This window comes from Festucalex cinctus, chromosome 18, assembly GCF_051991245.1.
Source record: "Festucalex cinctus isolate MCC-2025b chromosome 18, RoL_Fcin_1.0, whole genome shotgun sequence".
In the NCBI taxonomy this organism is placed as follows: domain Eukaryota; kingdom Metazoa; phylum Chordata; class Actinopteri; order Syngnathiformes; family Syngnathidae; genus Festucalex; species Festucalex cinctus.
This window is the reverse complement of record NC_135428.1, coordinates 4,725,081-4,746,158: the sequence shown is the minus strand read 5'-3', so window position 1 is coordinate 4,746,158 and position 21,078 is coordinate 4,725,081. Positions and strand designations below refer to the sequence as shown.

Below are 21,078 nucleotides of genomic sequence, written 5' to 3'. Positions count from 1 at the left end.
AACAAATACTGACGAGATCTATATTCAAAGCTTTTACACCGAGACATTTAAGTTAACTAATGCACAGCCCAATTTGAACTCAGTTGCTAACCAAAACAGCAGCACCTACTCATGTACACACACTATTCTCGTGTCCTGACATGTTTGGCAATTTTGTTGACATTTTACGGTAATTGTTGGGAATTCTTCTTTTGTTTTTGGACATTTTATAGTCACTTTTTGAACATTTTCTTTTCTTTTCTTTTTTTCTCTGACATTTTTTTTTTACAATTTCATGGGCATTTTATTGTAATTTTCTGCTTTTCTGCTTCCTTTTTGGACATTTTATGGTCACTTTTTGGCCACACTAAATGAACACTTCCTTAACTCATTCACTCCCAGCTGTTTTCACATTTCGCAATCCCGTTCGCTCCCGGCTGTTTTACTGGATTTTGACTGATTTTGCAAGGCCCACAGAATATTGTGTTCAATTGCTATAAAAGCATGGAACCTACCAAAATAAAGATTAAAGTCTCTTCTTTCATCAGGAAAAAAAAGTACGTTTCTATCTGTTTCCGTTTTGCAGCAATTAGCATTAGAAGAGAGCTAAGTTTCATCAATTTTCACAAATCTATTTAAAATTGGAAGTAATTTAACTTTTTTTCTACATGGCCCTGGTTGATCTCCTTTGCTCTGCTTCCACCTGCTGGCCGTTTGTGTAATAATTACCATTTCTGCAACCGTTCTTTGCAGTTGAGAGGCTGCATCAAAGCCTTCTGTATGCTCTACCATAAAAAAAAAAAAACACAACATAAAAAAAAACGTATTTACACGTTATTGGGGGCAAATGAGTTAAGGAGAACACAAGAACACAGCGCCTTCTGAATTCAAGCTGAAGAGAGCCAGATTCGATGAAAAGGCTACTCTCCCTGTTCAACTTGTTCACCAGTAAACCTTATACCTTCAATTTGAAAAAAATAAAATACATTTATATTTTATGATTCAATAAAGAAGGGTTCAGTGAATGCGCACAGGGAACTGGCGGGGCTCTATATCTCCAACAAGGTTAAGAACCACCGTCTTAATCTAATAGAATTTCCATGGCGTTTCCCTTTGTTCCCTTTATGGGTCTTAGGTTGGGGGTTCCATTTCAGTACAATGTTTCACCGAAATCCTTTGAGACGCTGAAAGTAATTAGCGGTTGTAATAAATTAGCTATGAGCTACGGTTCACAAGTAGAATGGGCCGAGCCTAATGGTTCAGCTGGGGAGATTTTAAGCAGGCTTTGATTGTTTGCTTGAAGGTAAAATTCCCGAAAGCAAGAGCAAGGTGTCCAGTGGCTGCCAACATCAATTGCCACCTGCTCCGCAAACACAAAATATGATGAATCGTTTTCTGCTTTCAAGTGTAAGCCACTCCGAGGACCTGTGTATGGCTGAAAGCAGTAACGTTTTTTTTTGTTTTTTTTTTTACATCCATTTCATGTGACGGCAATGGTAAACTGAATCAAGCATAATGTTCCATTTTCATGCTTTTCAACAGTTAGCAAGCGCCCTACAGTTAGCTTCCTTTCATTAATTCCTTAAGCCGACGTAATCATGTCCTCCAGCTAACAATTATACTGTAAGCTCTTGGAAAACTGACACTGAGATACGTGCAAGTCTCGGCTGCTGTTGCTAATTACTCCCTGCTTGTGGACAAGAAGTGCATGACTGAATGTTCGTCAAAATTTGGCGACATTGAACCCTGTGGAACACCGTACATGTGAATTCGTATCGCACAGATTCGACCGCTTTCTTTTCTTTTTTTTGCTCGACACAGTATGACAGGATTACAAAAAAATTAAGAAATTACACAATGTACCATCACAACAGTCACAAGTCGATTACTGGGCGCACCAAATTCCCTGTGACCTCCGCCAAACCCCTGAGACTCACTCACCAAACACCGATCTTACGAACCACTGGATTAAGCACTATAAAGTTAAGTCGAAGTACAGATACTTGGTAAAGTTTTTTTTTTTTTTTTTTTTTTTTCAGATTTTGTGATATACTTAAATATGCAGGTTTGAGAAAAAAAATAAAAACTGTTATGTTGTCAGTTGGTTTTTATGGAGGTAAATATGGCGCAAAAGTAACTTATAAAAAAAAATATTGTGCCTGTAGGAGAAAAAAGAAGTATAAATTTGGATCTGTAAAAGTCATGATTTGTACCTGTAAAAAAAAATTGTACGTGAAAAAAATTCCCTGTAAAAAAAATTGTACCTGTAAAAAAAGAAAAGGTGTACTAAAAAAAAATGTACGTTAAAAAAATGTACCTGTTAAAAAAAAAAAAAAAGTACTTCTAGAAAGAAGTGTAAATTTGTATCTGTAAAAGTCATGATTTGTACCTGTAGAAATGACAACTTGTAGTCCAAGAAGTCGCCACTAGAAGTCACAAGTGGTTTTTCTGCTGCTGTCCTGTCATGTGACTTTTGCACCAAATTTCGCACTACAGATGGGGCCGAATGATTCGTACTCGTAGAGGTTTCTCAAAGGTAATTCCAGTGAACGTATTTGCATATTTATTTCCATACATTTTGATAACCTGAATTTATGAAATTAAAGAAACATACAGCTCTCTACACACAGTACTGTACTTTCCCTTTTTTCCCACTTTTTCATCGCACTCAAACTGAAACGAAAGACATCCTGCTAGTGCTGGCTCAGACTTTGATGCGATCAAAACAACATGTTCCCAAAGCTTTGCTAATGATTTGAGATGACTAACAAACAAATGTTAAATTGAAAATTAGCATTTTCACAGAACTCTGGTTTTGTTTTTGTTTTTTTGTTTTTTTCAGCTGGCACAAGATACAACACATTTGCAACAAAGCTTTCCTATTGGCAACATCAAATAATTCCCTTGAAACTTCATCTCGGGAAACGTTTTTTTTTTTTTTTTTTTTTTTTTTTATGGCATAGTATTACTGTACTGAAATGTTTAGGCTAATATGACATGAAATGTGAATATAAACTAAATGGTTTTCTTTAAGTTGTTCTTAGGAACATCTTAGCTTTAGACATCTAATAAGATTGATGTGAATCATAATAATAATAATAATAATAATAATAATGGATCAGATTTCTATAGCACTTTTTTGGACACGTGTACACTGAGCTAACAGCTACTGCCATTTTACTATAGACAATTTTTGCTAATCTGAGCTATGATACTGCAAGTTAAAAACATCCCTGAAGGTCAGGCAGCAATAATTGCTTATTTATAAGTCATGAATTTAAATTAGAGCATTTTTTTTTTATTATTGTTATTGTTTAAGAGGCAAGTTCTCCCTTAAATTTAAAGTAGACTGGGGAATCTTTACTCAAAATATAGTTGAGTACTTCAAGTAAAAAAAGAAAAAAAAATGTTTCAAATAAGATAAATGTCATTTCAGAATTAAATATTTGAGCCGTTTGCAAATGTGTGGAGGTGAAAGTTTGAAAAAGGTACCAGTTGTATTTTGTTGCTGGGTTTTAGTGCACAGAAAAGAAAGTAAAGTAAAAGTAAAAAAAACAAAAAAAACTAAAGTATATGGCAGCTTTAGCACCAGCAATGTTCGGTTTAAATGTATAGTTAAAAAAAAATTAGTTGAACATATTTTGGTATACTGTAGCTCTTAAAGGGAATTAATGACACGAGCTGCTTCGATTGGTAGCAAATCCAGGCTAGCTCGCCTCCATGCAGATTAAGACCACATCTCACATTGGACTTGCGCTGGGCATAAAAACGTGTTTTATGCTAAGGCTAACAAATGTTGCCATGCTCATATTTACTTTTCACGTAATTGACCCTTTAAAAAATGCACGTTGAACATATTTTAATCACCTCCGTATTATTTTCTCTAAAAATGTTTGAGACAGGAGATAACCCTCTAAAGGTGCAGGGAGCAAGTAAATGGGCCTGGTCATGTGACCATTCACGCTAGTTACATAATATGAATATAATTCATAGGGGATAAGACATTCTTTCATTTTAAAACTTTAATTAGTTATCCAAGGTCAAACCAACACTGTTCCAGGAGTGAAATAAAGAAGTGTAGCCTGGGGGGATTAAACGGATATTGCAGTATTCTTGTTTGTCCAATTTAAATAACATAAATCTGTAATATAAATGCAATCGTGGCTTCCTAAGTTCCTCAGTATGAGCAGTTGTTCTCTGCTTCTTCTTTTTTATGATTTTGAGTGGATTGTGCACAGTGGAAAAAAATAGCCTACGGATTTAAATAAAATATATAAATAAGTCTTGACAAATTTAGAATGCTGAACGGAAAAATGCATGTGTAGACATTTAATTTAGCGTGGATGGAGTTGGCCTGTTGCTGCAATACATCAACATGTCCGCCAGCGGCCATGCTGGATGTGGACAAGATGTCTGTGAACTATCCATCCATCCATCCATCCATCCATCCATCCATTTTCTGAACCGCTTGCTCCTCACAAGGGTCGCGCGGGGGTTGCTGGAGCCTATCTCAGCTGGCTATGGGCAGTCGGTAATGCAAGTAAATAGACTGAACTTCATCAAGTGAGAACCAAACATGTTGAGGGGCATTCATATTTATTTTATGAACATTTCTTGGGTCTGTTAGAGTGGTTGTTTTATGTTTCATTTCGGTGGGGTTGGGATTTTGTTTCGTTTTTGGCTGTTTATGTTGTCCGGTTTTGTCTCCCTTAGTCTCGTTATCGTTAACCTGGTCCACCTGCGTGTGTCTTCCCTCCCCGTTTTTTTTGTTGTTGTTGACCTAATTAGTGTCTTCTGCCTGCTGTGTCTCTCAGGTGTGTCCTGTTAGTGCATCTCATTAGTGTTGGTATAAGGGAGTGGTTTTCTCTCACGTCGGTATTGCAGCATTGTTGTGGCGTCTTTGCGTGTCCTGTCCAAGTGTGCTGCAAGTTTCTCTTGGTTTGTTCCAGTTTCCTTATGTCTAGTTAAGTTTATTTACGTTTGGTCAAGTTTTGGTTACGTCTAGTTTTGCTATGTCTGGTTAAGTTTATTTACGTCTGGTCAAGTTTCACTACGTCACAGTTCTGTTTAGTTTTCTTCACGCTATGCCAAGTCTGTCTACCTTCAGTCCAGTCATCATGCCAAGTCTTCTCACGGTTTGTCCAGTCCTTTTATTCAGCAAATAAAGCTCCATATATTGTCCTTCCTGTTTGCCTTTGTCCACCTTTGGGTCCCTCCACATCGTAACAGGTTGCACATCTTTGTTGGTTTTCTTTTTAATGAGCGATAGTAGCAAAAAGAAGCTAGATGGGGATACAGGAGAGCGACAGACAAAAAGTTATTATGACTGTTTCCCTCAAAGAGTGAGAGCAAACTCTTCTGTTCACCCTAATTCAAGTGCACTTGCCAATTCATCATATTACCTTCTTATTTGATTCACTCAACTGTGCTCGACATCTGTATGGAAATTATAATTACATATCATAGATTTAATGTATATTGATTATATTATAACTTCAAGTGGAAATTATGAGGGGGGGCAGTTCGACAATACTCGCAACTAGTTTTGTTGTATTGAATGCCAGTATGTGAGCTTCAATCCTTACAAATGAGCTACATCAATCCGTTTTCTTGACCGCTTATTCCTCACAAGGGTCGCGGGGGGTGCTGGAGCCTATTTCAGCTGGCTATGGGCAGTAGGCAGGGTACGCCCTGGACTGGTTGCCAGCCAATCGCAGGGCACACATCGACCAAGTACTCACAAGCACACCTAGGGACAATTCGGAGTGCCCAATTAACTCATTTTCTCCCAATAACGTGTAAATAAGTTTTTTTTTTTTTAAATGTAAGTGTCCCAAAGACGTATTTATACGTTTTTTTTTAATGCTAGAGCATACAGAAGGTTTTGATGCAGCCTCTCAACTGCAAAGAACGGTTGCAGAAATGGTAGTTATTACACAAACGGCCAGCAGGTGGCAGCAGAACAAAGATCAACCAGGGCCATCTAGAAAAAAAGCTCAATTACTTAGAATTTTAAATAGATTTGTGAAAACTGATGAAACTTAGCTCTCTTCTAATGCTAATTGCTGCAAAACGGAAACAGATAGAAACATTTTATTTTTTTCCTGATGAAAGAAGAGACTTTAATCTTTCTTTTGATAGGTTCCATGCCTTTATAGCAATTGAACACAATATTCTGTGAGCCTTGCAAAATCAGTCAAAACCCAGTAAAACAGCCGGGAGCGAACGGCATTGCTTCTGTGAAAATGGCTGGGAGTCAATGAGTTAACCTGCCATGCATGTCTTTTTGGAATGTGGGAGGAGACCGGAGTACCCGGAGAAGACCCACGCAGGCACGGGGAGAACATGCAAACTCCACCCAGGAAGGCCGGAGCCCTGTCTCGTTTATTTATTCATTTTTCTGTTGTGAAATATTTTCTGTACAAATGCTGCTTGGGTGTCTTAATTTGTGATCTGATATAATCTAACCTTGACCTCCTCATCTATACAGCATGCAGCACAAAAAAAATCCGGTCAGTGAGTCATAGTGTGCACGTAGTAGGACTTGGCATAGTCTCATAATGTTTGCTACAAGAACAGACATAAGATACATGGCACCCTTCAGTCCAGCCTGGAATGAAGATGAATCTCATTCTCCTTTTTTTTTTTTTCTTTCTTCACAGCTCGTCTCTCTGATTAGACCAAAAACATTCCCCAAGGTCACACATGGGAGTAATCTTCTTCCATCCCCCCCCTGCACCGACTCAAATGAGATTTCTAAATGACTTTCAGCTGGGCATCTTTGTCATAACTGGACCTTGGACACCTGCCTTTTGAACCGAGCGGAACAAGTTCGGGTCCATCCTCTGCGGTGTTTTCATCTTTACGGGCGCAGGAAGGAGCACATATACACACACAGAAAAAAAAGGGGGGAGTACTTGTAACGTTTAGTTGATGGGGTCCATGGGGGGGTCCCTTCCAGTTGTCGAGCTCGCTACAAGGCAACGAGGCAAGCTCTCCCGCAAGCAAGCAAGCATGCGATGCGATGCGATGCGCGTCCACGTGGCCCAGCGGAGCGCGTGACAGATCAGCGCCGCTAACGCAGCCCCCCGCGGCTTCAAGGGTTTGCCCCTCCTGAAGAGCACCAATCTGAGATGGGCACACGGAGGGGGCGGGAAGGATAGTTTGAGAAGAGCTGAGTTTTTTTTTTTTTTTTTTTTTTTTTTTTTTTGCGAGAGGACGCCAATTTCTCTGTTATTTCGCCGCTGACAACAACTACCCCAGAAGAAAAGAAAAGAAAAGAAAAATCCCAAAAGGCAACCGAGACATCATCCGGACCACGCGTCACATTAACTCCTGGAGGGGGGCAAGAAAGAAGAAACAACAGCAAAGGCGAGCTTGATTTCCAAGTGGTGAGTGTTTATTCATTTGATTCCTTGTGTTGCTGTCGCACGTGAGCGTGCACACGCGTTTTCATTCACATGCAACAACTGCGGCTTGTAGCGCGACTGCAGTGTTACACGGTTTAACAGGTCTCCTGCATGCATGCATGCGGCTGTGTTTGTCTGTCCGCATGTGTGGGGGGGGGGCGCGTTTATTAATTGGCAGGATCGGCGTTTCACGGCACTGACTGGCCGTGTTTTGCGGCGGTGTCCAGCTTGAGCCCAATGCGACACTAAAAGAAGGTGGCGATCATTATGACATGTCCTTAATGGGCAATTAAAAACAACGTGACCAGCTGTGACGTCATTTAGACGTTGGCGCAAATACGAGAAATTATGCACACGCGCGATCGTGTTTTTGTTTGGACAGCTGTCAAGACACAACCTGCCGCAACCAGTGACAAGACTGTTGAGCAAAACGCTAACTTAACCTTGGAACCAAAGCTCCAGCTCAACCTTCGACACATCTTTTCAGGCAACACAGCTGATGACAACATGAACACTAATGTTTTTTGTGAAAGAGGCAAAAGGTACTTTGACAAGGATCAGTGGGCAGTCACGGTGCAGCAACCCGGGAATCAGATAGAGAGATTGAGTCATAAGGGAACTGGCTGGAAATTATATTTGGGTTCATAGACAAAAAAAAACCAAGGCAGACAAGGGAGAACAACTTCACAGTGAAAGGCCTAAAAGACGAGATTTGAACCAGCGACCTTCTTGCTTGGCATCTTCTTCGTCAATGACCACATCACTTTACCACATCAAAATGAAAGGATGTGTGCCGTACTTGAAAGTGCAATAAAACCATACATAAAAGAACTTTTTGAAGATGCCACACAATCAATCAATCGATCAATGAAATGTTGATAATGTAAAAAGTAGCCTATAGTCACTGACTATTTAGTTGGCCAGTGAAGTACTGTTGGTGGCACCAATGTTGTGCAAACCGGTAACCAATTGTCAAACAAATTATGAAGGAGCCCATTTCCCTAACTGCAAACCACTTAAACAAGACTTAAAGGAGAAATATTGTATTATGATTTTATTTTTTATTTTTTTATTTTTTTCACTAATTAAACCAGACCACGATCGACTGTGGAGTGTGCCAATGATGAGGGGTGGCGCGTTTTGATCTCCGAATCATGCTGATACAAACATATTGCAGTAACAACATAATTGTATTTTTATTCATTTCATGTGGCCACTGCAGTGGACAATTTGTCAAACACAAATAAAAATAATACAGTACATTAGGGCGAGAGCTATTGAATTTGTTATTCATATATCCTACTGAAAATTCTATCAAATCATTTAGTACTCGGATAAAACAAATTCATTTCTTTGTTTGGTTAAAGAACAGTTGTGAATACACAACAGAAGGAAAAACAAACTTTTTTTTTTTTCTTAAGTTTAAAACATGCATAGCAGGAAACTGTATTTTCGACTCTAGAAATATGATTTTGCCGGCTAACACAGCACATCACACTGGAAAAATAAATAAAATAAAATCAGTAAGACTTTCAATTGCGTCAGGCTGCCAAAATTAAAGTGTGTGAGTGCATTTTCTCCGATTAAACTGCCTATGAAAAGGGTCATACCAGCCTATATCGGGCACTTGCTTAGCGGATATAGCTGCTAGCTGTTAGCCGCTAACGCTGGCAACGGTGCCGTATAAAACATCCATCCAGCCATCCATCCATTTTCTTGACCGCTTATTCCTCACAAGGGTCGCGGGGGCTGCTGGCGCCTATCTCAGCTGGCTCTGGGCAGTAGGCGGGGGACACCCTGGACTGGTTGCCAACCAATCGCAGGGCACACAGAGACGAACAACCATCCACACTCACAAGCACACCTAGGGACAATTCGGAGCGCCCAATTAACCCGCCATGCATGTCTTTGGAATGTGGGAGGAGACCGGAGTACCCGGAGAAGACCCACGCGGGCACGGGGAGAACATGCAAACTCCACCCAGGAAGGTCCGAGCCTGGACTCGAACCGGAGACCTCAGAACTGGGAAGCGGACCGACTACCGTGCCGCAAAACAATGTCAGCATAATTAATTCAAGTTTTTCAGCGTCCTTGTTGAAAATTATTTCAGGATGATGTGTTGATATGTGTGAAGTTTTTATGTTCTTATGTGTAATGTATGAGCCTTTGGGGATGATTTTAAATGTGATTTTTAGTACATTTATTTTGATATAAACCGGGATAATGACGTCGCGCCCATGCCGCACAATTCTACACATTAAAAAAACTAATACTGAAACTAACTAAACTAAAACTAAGCATTTATTAAAGAACTAAAACTAGTAAAAAAAAAAAAAAAAAAACTAACAGAACGACCCTGAAAACTAATTAAAACTAACTAAATTTAAAAAAACAAAACTCAAAACGAAATAAAAACTATAATGAAAAATTCAAAAACGATAATAACTCTACTGCCATATTACAAATAAATTGGTTTATATACTGTAGCATTTTTCTAAATATGCAAAAGCACAAATCAATTATTTGTACAATTTTTAGGACGAAACACAATTTCTCTTCATAACATTATGTGGCCCTTGCGTCCTTCGGATTTTCTGTATGTGGCCCTCAAATGAAAAAGTTTGGACACACCTGCATTACATGATGGAGATATAACTTCCGCCTGGCTTTGCACACTTGTGTTATTCAACAACAGAACCTATTTTATTTTATTTTTATTTATTTTATTTTTTTTAAGTTTGTCGTCTAAATGTGGACTCATAACTAGTGGCGCTCTTCTAGAAAAGATTATGCTCACAAAGCAGTTGTGTGCTGGATTTAAGTGGTGCAAGTGTTTTTTTGTTTTTTTTTTCACATTCTACAAAGTACAGCCGATGCGGAGTGCAGACATTTTCATATTCACAAGTGTATTCATGTGTATGCTTTGTTCGTATTCACACGTTTGCGAGCGCCTGCGCGCTGCTTTTATTTAACGGCCGTCTTCCTAAATCAAGACTATAAGACGTCAACTCGAGAATCATCTTTCATTCCTGCAAGAGTCGCCACATTCGAAACCCCTCCGGGCCCCCCCGGGCCCCCTCCCGCCCCCGTGCCACATATTCGTGTTTTACCACCGCGCTAATTTGATGTAGTGCGCACTCATATCATATGTCCCCCCCCCCCCAAGCCATCCCTTCTCAAGTTTGCACACTTCAGAACTCAAAAAGCGACGACTGCCTGGGCTCATAAGTGTGACCGCGAGTAAATGACTTTTTTTTTTTTTTTTTTTTTTTTCCCCAGCCAGTTTCTTCAGCTGTCTTCTCGCTGGAAATATCAGTGGCGGCGGGAAGCTAGCAAGCTGATTTATTGTCCGGCATGCAGCAAATGTGTCAAAGGGAGCAGATTTGTTTAGAGGGGGGGGGCAGGTGATATTTTTCCGTGAGACTTAGAGATGGATGTGCTTTGTTTCAGTGATTTAGTGCATCTGAGGGGGGGGGGGGCTAACTGCAATAGAAGATGGGTTTGCAATTACGTCAGGCTCTGCAGATGTACTCCAATACAACATGTAAAGAAAAACGCCGCATTTGTTGACAGGATTAACACTGCTATATTGTTCCTTGAGGCATGTAAGGAATGATGCAGTAAAATGCAGAGCCCCTCCAATGATTAGAAGATAAATATGTCCGCAAGAGAGTTGAGGAAAAGCGTCATCTTTGCTCAAAGGGAGAGAGGCAAATATAAATGTTTACAACATGTTTTAAAATACTTTCTGAGAGCGAAGCCACCCAGCTCGAGTCGAAGGGTCGGACTAAATGCATAACTCACGTCTGATGACGACTAGGCTGATGCTGGCTGACAAGAGAGAATCACAAGAGCCCTCCGAGTGTATTGAAACCTCCACCGTGATCATGTCAGTCATGACCAAGAGGCTTAGCAGCGGGGGGGGGCTCCACCAGGCGAGAGATGACAAGAAATGGTACGAAGCAAAACAACGAGTGAGCCAAGATGCGTTTCTACAAATGACAAGCAGAGATTTGTTCTGATGTGAAGTCTTAAGTGAAGAATTTTATGTCAGAGTCCACTAATTGGATTTAAATTGAAAGATTTGTTTGTTTTTTTGTTTTGGTATATTAAAAAATAAAAAAATAAAAAATAAATATATATATATATATATATATATATATATATATATATATATATATTAGGGGTGTTAAAAAATCGATTCGGCGATATATCGCGATACTACATCGCGCGATTCTCGAATCGATTCAATAAGCGGCAGAATCTTTTTTTTTTTTTTTTATTTTTTTTTTATTTTTTATTTTTTTTTTTTTTTTTTTAGGATTCACACCTTGAGCATGGAAGAATGTTATATGAACGGAACATTAAGCCTTAATATTTTATTTTAATGCTGTTCAAACATGAAACGGATTACAACCTCTATAAGACTGAAATTTCAGATAAATAAATAATACATTTTCATATAAATCTTACACTCTACAAGCTTACTGATTAGTATTTTCTAAATTTGAATGAAAAAAAATCGCAACAATCGACTTATAAATTCGTATCGGGATTAATCGGTATCGAATCGAATCGTGACCTGTGAATCGTGATACGAATCGAATCGTCAGGTACTAGGCAATTCACACCCCTAAAATATATATATATATATATATATATATATATATATATATATATATATATATATATATATATCAATAAAATAAAAATACGGGACTCTCCTATAGTAATTTTCATACATAAAAATAAAAAAAAAAGACTTAGAAATTTTCCTTAAAATTGCATGAAATTAATGGCAATTTTCTATTCTTCTAATCTCTAATTATTGATCATAAAACGGCAACAAAAGGGCGGCCGATACTGGTGTCAACTAGGGCTGTCGCTATCAAGTATTTTTTTAGAATCAGTTATTTTATTGATTACCGTAAAATCCCGTGTATAGTGTCCCCCAAAATCACCGTTAAAAAAACTGTTTTTTCTTTGTACCTGTGTATAATACAGTGCCCTGATATGCTGTCATCAATTACCGGTATTCCATTTATTAATCATATAAAATTAGGGTTGCTCGATTATGAAGAAAATATTAATCATGATTATTTTGGTGATAATTGAGATCACGATTAGGATGACCATTTATTTATTTTTGTTACAAAACAAGACAACGATTAAACGTAAAACACATTAAGACAAAATTCTTTGAAACACTAATTATGCAAGTTCCTTTTGGATTAAACGATATTTATTAAATTAGTTATTTAAACATTTTTAAAAGTTGCAAATGTATACATTTAAATCATTCAAACAATTCAAAAATTCATTCATTCATTCATCCATTCATTTTCTTGACCACTTATTCATCACAAGGGTCGCGGGGGGTTGCTGGAGCCTATCTCAGCTGGCTTTGGGCGGTAGGTGGGGTACAGCCTGGACCGGTTGCCAGCCAATCGCAGAACTAAAAAATTAGTATTAATAATGTATTTTTTTAATTATTATTCTGAATTTGTAATTGTGGAATGTAATAATTGAAATAGTAATTGAATTCCGATTAATTGCACAGCCTTCTATCAAATTTTCTTTTCCATTAAAGTGTGTTACAAAATAATTCTCTCCAGTAATTATTGTTGTTTATATGGTATTGTTTAATGATAAAAAAAAAATAAACAACTAAACAACAATTAGGTACTTACCGATAATCAATAACTAATAACTAATCAATTCATTCTGACACCATTAGTATTGACCCATGGCCTTGAACAAAGGTCTGGTATCAGTACCTATTGTTACTCTTCCATCACAAAATAATAATAATAATAATAATTCAAAATAAACTGTAATAATTAGAACCTTCAATATACCAATTCTTTGGTCAGCTGTCAGCACCTGTCAATTAGTTTCTAATCTGCTGTGAAAGAAGAAAATGGTATTCTAGTATTTTGGCAGCGGCACAGGACTCCTGCCAAGATTAATCTCATGTGAATGCGCATCTCAGCAATTTAGGGAATAAAAGTACTCACCAAAACTCCGCGAAACATCTTCAACAAGAGCATAATGAGCAGAGGAAATCAATGACTATTGATTGACGAGCCGCTGTTGGAGTTTTTGCGATAGCTGCTCACTAACTCCATTTGAATTTGTGATGGGATTCATTCAAAAGTGTTTTTTTTTTCTTTCTTTTTTTCTTTTTTCCCCAGATTTGAAAGACTAAAACAAAAATAATGGACACAAATAATACTCAATTAAATGAATTCATGCGGAACAAAAGCACTCTCGGGATATATGGTCGACTCAAGATGTCACCGCAGATGTCCTTTTGTTTATCACAATCACTGGCGCTTGTTTTGAAGTGCATAGCAGCAAGAGGAGGTACTGGGGGGTGGGGGGGGGGGGGGGACACACATACACTCGTTAGCAAAAGTATTGGAACGGTGAGGCCAATAACTTTATTTTTTTACTGTGGATTGAAAACATTTGATATTTACATCAAAAAGATGAGCACGAGCCAAGAGATCAATATTTCAGCTTTTATTTTCAGCTATTTAGTCCCAGAACTGATCCACAAAGGTAGATTTTTGACGTCAAGCACGAATGTTTTCCGTGCACAGAAAAAAATAATACTTGCAATACTTTTTTTGATAAGAAGAGGCTACAGAAAATATAATACAGCCTCGCCCTTATTTTCCCCAGATCATAAACAGCAAGAGTCTTCCTTTCGACCTTTAAGGTTACAAGTTCAAGCTATAAAGCCGAAAGCTGCGTATATCTGGGAAGCTCTACTGCAGAGCCAAAACATCCTCGGGTCCTGCGAAAAGTCGGATCCCAGACTTGGAAGCATGTGGGAAGAATATAAATGGTGTTCTTTGCCTGAGTCACTCAATTCACTTCATATATTTTACCTGCGAGTAGAGTCATCAAACTTTCAATATATATATATACAAAGGTGTGTTGAACTTTCAGAAAAGTGGAAAATTACAGGCCTCATAAAAATAAATAAAATGGAATACCACTTCAAATGGAGTTTCAACTTTCAAATACAAGTCCTGATTTCTGTAAGATGCAGTTACAAAATAATAAGAGTGCCCAAAGAGACATGTTAAAATACTACATCTGCCTTTTGTTGCTTATACTGGAGATCACGACTGTTCTGCGTAATAGGTCTGAAAATATATTGCTACTTTTATGTTTCATCGAGCAAAACAAGCAAATGATTAAAGTTGCGGTTATTATAAAGACTAACAACAATTTAATTGTCTCTGTCAAACACTACCTCGAATAGAGATATACAGTAGATAGTTAATTTTTCTCCTGTGGGAAATGAAATCCCTTTTCATTTATGTTGCATTATTGCAGCTTTTAAACTGCCGTCCTAATTTTAAATTCAGAGCCTATATTTATACTTAAGGCCACGTGGAGAGCAGAAATGGCGTCTTGATGTTTGCGCGACGTAAGTCAGATGTATTATTGCTGCTTGGTTAGCGTTTCGCTGATGGCAGAATCTTGTTACTAGCCTTGTTAGTGCGTGCAGTGCTCAGCTTTCCCAGGTTGAAATCCCCAATGAGCACATTGCAGCCGACTGCCTGTTGATCTCCAACTATCATCATGCCGGAAAGCTCCCGCAGCAGATAGAGGAGGGGAGGGGGGATATTACTTTTGTTCTAAACTCCATTTGTAGTAAGCAGTGACAAGATGCATCATCGTGGTTTCACAGGAAGGATGCTCAGCTAGTTATTTCATTTCACATCATCCAGGCTTAAAATAAAGTAACATCATCTGCAAAGAAGATAGTTTTTTAACAATTTTGAAACAGTTATTATGATGTTCACATAACAAATGAAATGTACTGGTCCCAGGACTGATCCTTGAGGTACACCACATTATAGTATTTGGATTGTTTGCTGTTGATTTCATCAAACTGTCTTCTCTCAAACTTGTGACCAATTGATGTGCAACACCTCTTAAGACCGTATTTATATAAGTTATGCAATATTATTTCATGGTCTAAAACCACTTACTAAATATGTTTCTTATCAGTGATTGTGATAATTTCTTCTTTTTGGTTCCAAAAAGTCAAGAAATTTGTGTTTGGTATATTATTTCTCTGTAACAATTGGTTCTTGACAAAAACAACTGTCTGTTTTCTTTTTGAACAGTGCCCCACATTTTGGGCAGGAGCAGCAGTGCATTAATGCGCCCATGTAAAATGTGCCAAATGTTCACTGCATATGCCAAAGAATTTAATTGGATGCTGTGTTTGACTCTTTGGTGGATTGGATGATTGAGGTTTTATCAACAAACAAACAAGACGAGCCATAGTTGCATTGGCAACTTCACAATTTACACTTTTAACAAATTGTCAACACTCAGTAGTGAGTAGACGTTTATTATACACAGACAATAGTCTTGCGGAGCTGCCTGATGCTACATATTGTCCGTATTTTGGTACTGAAATCACTGAATGGCAACTTGTCGCGGCTATCCTTGGCGAGTTAGCAAATAGCTAGCGGCTAGCTAAAAACATGAGGCAGAGCCGCAATTTCATTTCATCTCCGGTGTCAACACAGCACAAGTCATTAATCATCGCCTCCAAGGCAGCGAATAAGCGACACTTCTGATTAGGATCGTTATGACGGGGAGACATGATGAGAAACCATGCTAATTTTTAAGCTAGCATGACGGACATGTAGCCGTAATATGTAGGTGATACAGTACACTTGTCACATTGTCTTTTGGGGAACATTTTTGTGGGATTTTGGCTATAAAATATCTGGCCGATTTCAAATTAACATTGTTATTGCTTAACTCATTCACTCTCAGTCATTTTCATGTTCTATTGCTATAAAAACATGGAACTTACCAATAGAAAAATGTCTCTTCTTTCATCAGGGAAAAAAAGAACACGGTATATATTTTTATCTGTTAGAATTAGCGTTAGAATTAGCAAAGTTTCATCATTATTCACAACCCTGTTGAAAATACTTGGAAAAAGAGCTTGTTGCAACATGGACCGGGTTGATCTCTTATACTTGGCTGCCACCTGCTGGCCTTTTTTTTTTTTTTTTTTTTTTTTTTTTTTTGGTAATAACTACCATCGCTTTAAGAGACCACTTCAAAAACGTATAAATACGTTTTTGGGAGTGAATGAGTTAACGTATCTCCTCAACATGTTCACCTTTTACTCGGGGAGCCCCTTCTCTGATTGGTTGACAAGTCCCAGCTGCAAATATCTACCAATAAGCTCGTACTGTATGGGCCAAAATTCCGAGTGGTTCTCCAAGTTGATGTTCAAAGTTAAAATGACATTGTTCAAACTCGTGCCACGTTTTCTTTTGATTCACTTTTGCTGCTGGAAGCTAGCAAGCGCCATTTGTGGGAGTGTAACTGACCATTTCCTGACTTCCAAGCGGATCTGAAAATGCGACAGCCACAGTGAAGTACACAGGTGCTGCAATAGTCGTGCTCGCGGCTGAAATGTTTTGTTTTTTTAGCAAGAAAACAATTCTGCCTCATGCGCGCGTGTGCGGTCTGACTCTGTGCAATGAATCTTTACATCAAAATGAGATTGCGATCTTGCTATATGGCCCTTCTGAGTCAGCAGCTGCTCCCACCGTGCCGCAAAACAATACAAGCCTTGTGTACTGTATAAGGTGGCTGTGCTGTTAACCGAGTTTTATGACCTCAATCAAAAAATGTGTATTGTTTGCTTTAAAGCAAGCCTGATTGTGTCCTGAAAGTAATTCACAGGCATATTAGACCTTTAGGACCGGTCGGGCAGATACCGTAGGTGCCTCGTTATTTGCTGTTATTTGTTCATACGTCGATTTTCTTATGCAAATGACTGCAATGCCTTGCATGTAATTTAAAGTACATGCTGGTTTCAATACAGAAATAATCCCCCCCCCTGTTTTCCCAACTAAGACCGTATTATTATTTTTAATCATAGCCTGCCAGATAACTGCAGGCATTTTAATTGTGCAGAATTTGGCCACAGTCACACTGTTTCAGCCTACACTCGATCACAGTAGGTAAATAGACAAGAGATTTAGTTTACATCACTATTGCATTGCCATGTTCGAATACGGCAATGCAGATGGGACGCAATTACAACAGGAAAAAAAAAGGAATGTCGAAAGAAGTTGCCAAGCTAATATAAAACAATTGGCATATTTGGGACTATTGCACTCGTTGATACTGCATCTAAACATCTCGTAGAAATCCCCGGACAGAATAGGGTGTGACGTCTGGCCATCGTACATTGCTGCTAATGCCGCATGACATGCAATCTTTTAAAAAGTCAGCTTGGGTTGGCTCACCTGCGGCCCGAACGAGGACAAATGGTATAGAAAATGGATGAACGGATGCGTGGTTAAGACCTTTAAGACCTTCCCCCTGATGCCTAACGCTTTAGTTATGTCTTCTACCAGCCCTTTGCCAATATTATCAACTCCATGCAAACCATAACTACCCGCCCATCTCAGTTAATAGCGAAAGGAGGCGATCCTGGCTAAGTGACACTATTCTCCCTATTATTCAGACAGATGCCAGTATGAGTACTCAACTCTTGAGTAATAACCAAGAAGATACCAGGTACCGATACCACTCGTACTGCACATAAAATTTACCCCCCAAAAAAACAATGACAGATAATTTCGAAGAAAGACCTATACATTGTTCTCTCAATTTTTGCGAAGGAGAGTTTCACGTTATTTATTTATTTATTTATTTATTTAACTTGTTTTTATTTTATATATTTTTTTATTTTATTTTGGGGGGGATTTACACCTCTATTAAATCTTTACGAACACAAATGTAGAATCAAAACGTAGACTAAATCCCGAGCTGCTGATTATCGGCTAATGCAAGTGGATGTGTCAAAATGGCTTCCCTGATCCAGAAACTAGTTTAGAAATGGTCACAAATGAAAACCCGTGATGGAGTGAATTCGTAATAACAGAACCGTGAATAGCAAGGGAACACTATAGTTCCCAAAAAGGCATTTTTGCTTTAAACTGTATGAATTTTGAAACAAATTTCCATTCTTCTAATTCTGAATTTCTAATTCCCGATCGTAATATAGCTTCCTATATGTCCCATATATCACACCGACTAAATTTGTCCGTAAATACCGTGACGAGATCATCATTGTTTTAGCATTCATACTTTTAGTGGCATTTTTGGTTGGCTGTGTTCCGTGAGATTTTTCTAAACTAAAACAGCTGCCTTGTAGGGCTGGACAAAAAAAAACAACAACAACAAAAAACATAATAATTAAAAAATATCATAAAATACATAACATAAATAAATATCAATATGCAGCACTTTATTCCTACAAATATCTGCACGAAGTTTCCACACCATTCCCCGGAAATCACAATGTCCCATCACTTGGAGAAGATTAGCTGAGTATTTGATGGTATAATTGAGAGTTTAATCAATCCTTTAAAGATCCGTTGGTGACGGCCCCAATGTTTTGGCTCACCAAAGGTTTGGAAACGCTCATGTTAAAATGCGTACAACTTAACTCTGTTGGAAGCTTGTTGGAATCACAACAAGCGCAGTATGCTCACATCCAGTCTGTCAACAACCCACTAAATGAGAACATCAACATGTTTGGAATGTGCTCAAAGAAAATTTAGATGAGTGTCAGATTAGTGCTAAAACGAAAAAAGAAAGAAAAACAACAACTAAAGAAATAAATATGTTAGAAGGTGGCCTGGTGCTTTATTTTTAATCGGAAGCTGTGTTGAATTGATTGAAGACAGTGTCCTCAGTGACACCAGCAAAATGTTAACATCAACACAATGTTACACAGCAGAATGAGGGCAGACAAAAGGGGGGCGTAATGGCTAACAATCTTTTGCAATCAGCACGGTTGCCATCTTCTCGTTACTAGGCTGCTGATCGTCTCTCAGCGAAGGCCACAAACAGGCTGGACGGAAATGGTAGTAAGACTCCCGCTCCCACTTTGATGACTTTGACGTCATGCCAAGAATGTATTCAGCATCGTTCTTAGCAAGGACGAGAGGACCACAAGCAGCAACTCAGAATTTGTCCCTTGCGGAAAATGAGGAAATTGGGGAGGGACGCTCAATATATTTGCTTAAATATGCTTGAATATTGGACTTTGCATGATCTTGATTTTGTCAGACGATTTTTAAGTATGATCTGTTTAAACCAGGAATCAAATTTGCTTTTTAAAAAAAAATTTTAAAAAAAGCACGCTGTAAAAAAATGTATATCAACTGTACTTTGTATTCAAGGTATCGGTACTCGGTATCGGTGAGTACTGATAATGATCTAAAAAAAAAAAAAAAAAAGCGTTATTGAAAATCCCTATTCAAAATATTTCGTCTTATTTGATTTCAAATGTAGGGAAGCGTATTGCATTCACTTGAAAAAAAAAATAAAAAATAAAAAAAATCTCCTGTTTTTCTGACTGTTTTTGGGAGCTTTGTTTTATTGAGTAGTTTTTTTTTTTTTTTTTTTTTCTGAATATTTCTTCTGTCATAAGAAAATGATTCCAAAAAACAGAAAAAAAAAATATTCCGAAAAACAGGGCAGAAAAAATTACTCCGAAAAACCAGGGGAAAAAACATTATTTAAAAAAAAAAATATATATATATATATATATATATATATATATTCCAAAAAACAGGAAAAAAAATTATTTTGTAATTTGTTTTGGACCTCTGAACTCCATTTTTTATTTTTTCTGTTTTTTTTGTTTGTTTTTTTTTTTTTTTTTTATAATTCCCCCCCCCCCCCCGTTTTTCGGAGTAATTTTTTTTTCTGGTTTTTTTTTTATAGTTTTTTTTATGACAGAAAAAAATATTCAGTAAAACAAAGAAAAAAATATTCAGAAAAACAAAAAATATTACTCAAAAAAACAAAAACAAAGCTCCCCCAAAAAATTTGTCAGAAAAACATTTTTTATTTATTTATTTTTTTATTTTACAAGTGAATGCAATACGCTTCCATACAAATGTGCAAAAAATTTTGAAGAAAAATGAAACGCAGGGTGACTACTTTTGGATGGTCTGCACATTGTCATCGCTGCTTCCTTGCTGGCCTTCGTGTGCTGCTGGTGATTGAAGGTGTGCTTGTCTTTCGGTAAAAAAAAAAAAAAGAAAAAAGTGTGCATTTGTGCAGAAGCAATAGAAAGTGCCAGGAGCAACCTCACGCACCATAGTTTAACAAGACCAACTCATTTTCGGACGACTGGAGCGAAGCAGCCACACCCAAAATGTCCTTTTTTTCCCCTCTACAGCCTCTGTCGGACACACTAGCAGTGTTTATCATAGCTTCAACCCAACCAGCAAACTTCTCCAGAGTGATACTTGCTGCAAAGCCGCTTTTATCACGAGTCGCTCTTGCCAGCTGCTCCGGCAGCAGCCCACGCGGAGCATCCAGAATGACATTCATGGCGCATTTCAATAGTTGGGACCGATGGCAGTCCGAGGAATGCATTGAGCTGTTTCATGCCATCGTCTGCCAAAGTCTTTGCCTCGCCCGCGCGGCATCCGGCATCATGCTTTCTGCTGCGGTCCGTAATCGGTCACGCTGGCTGGAGTGCTCGGCAGCCTGAACATCTGGCGCTGTATGAGACCAACATGAGACCAAGCGGCCGTAGCTGGAGTCACAAAGCAAAAACAGCTCCTCACACCAAAGTTTAAAGCTGATCACAGCCCACAGG

The 21,078-nt window shown here is 38.2% G+C and overlaps 1 protein-coding gene across 2 annotated transcripts in view; it reads left to right on the top strand.

Annotated features, from left to right (window-relative positions):
• Window positions 1–7,162: 7,162 nt before the first annotated feature.
• Window positions 7,163–21,078, top strand: part of gabra3 (gamma-aminobutyric acid type A receptor subunit alpha3) — a 91,716-nt gene continuing 77,800 nt past the window's right edge. For both annotated transcript variants that reach the window (XM_077504992.1, XM_077504991.1), the window contains exon 1: window positions 7,163–7,370. The gene's annotated coding sequence lies outside the window, so the exon portion shown is untranslated. The remainder of the gene's footprint in view (window positions 7,371–21,078) is intronic.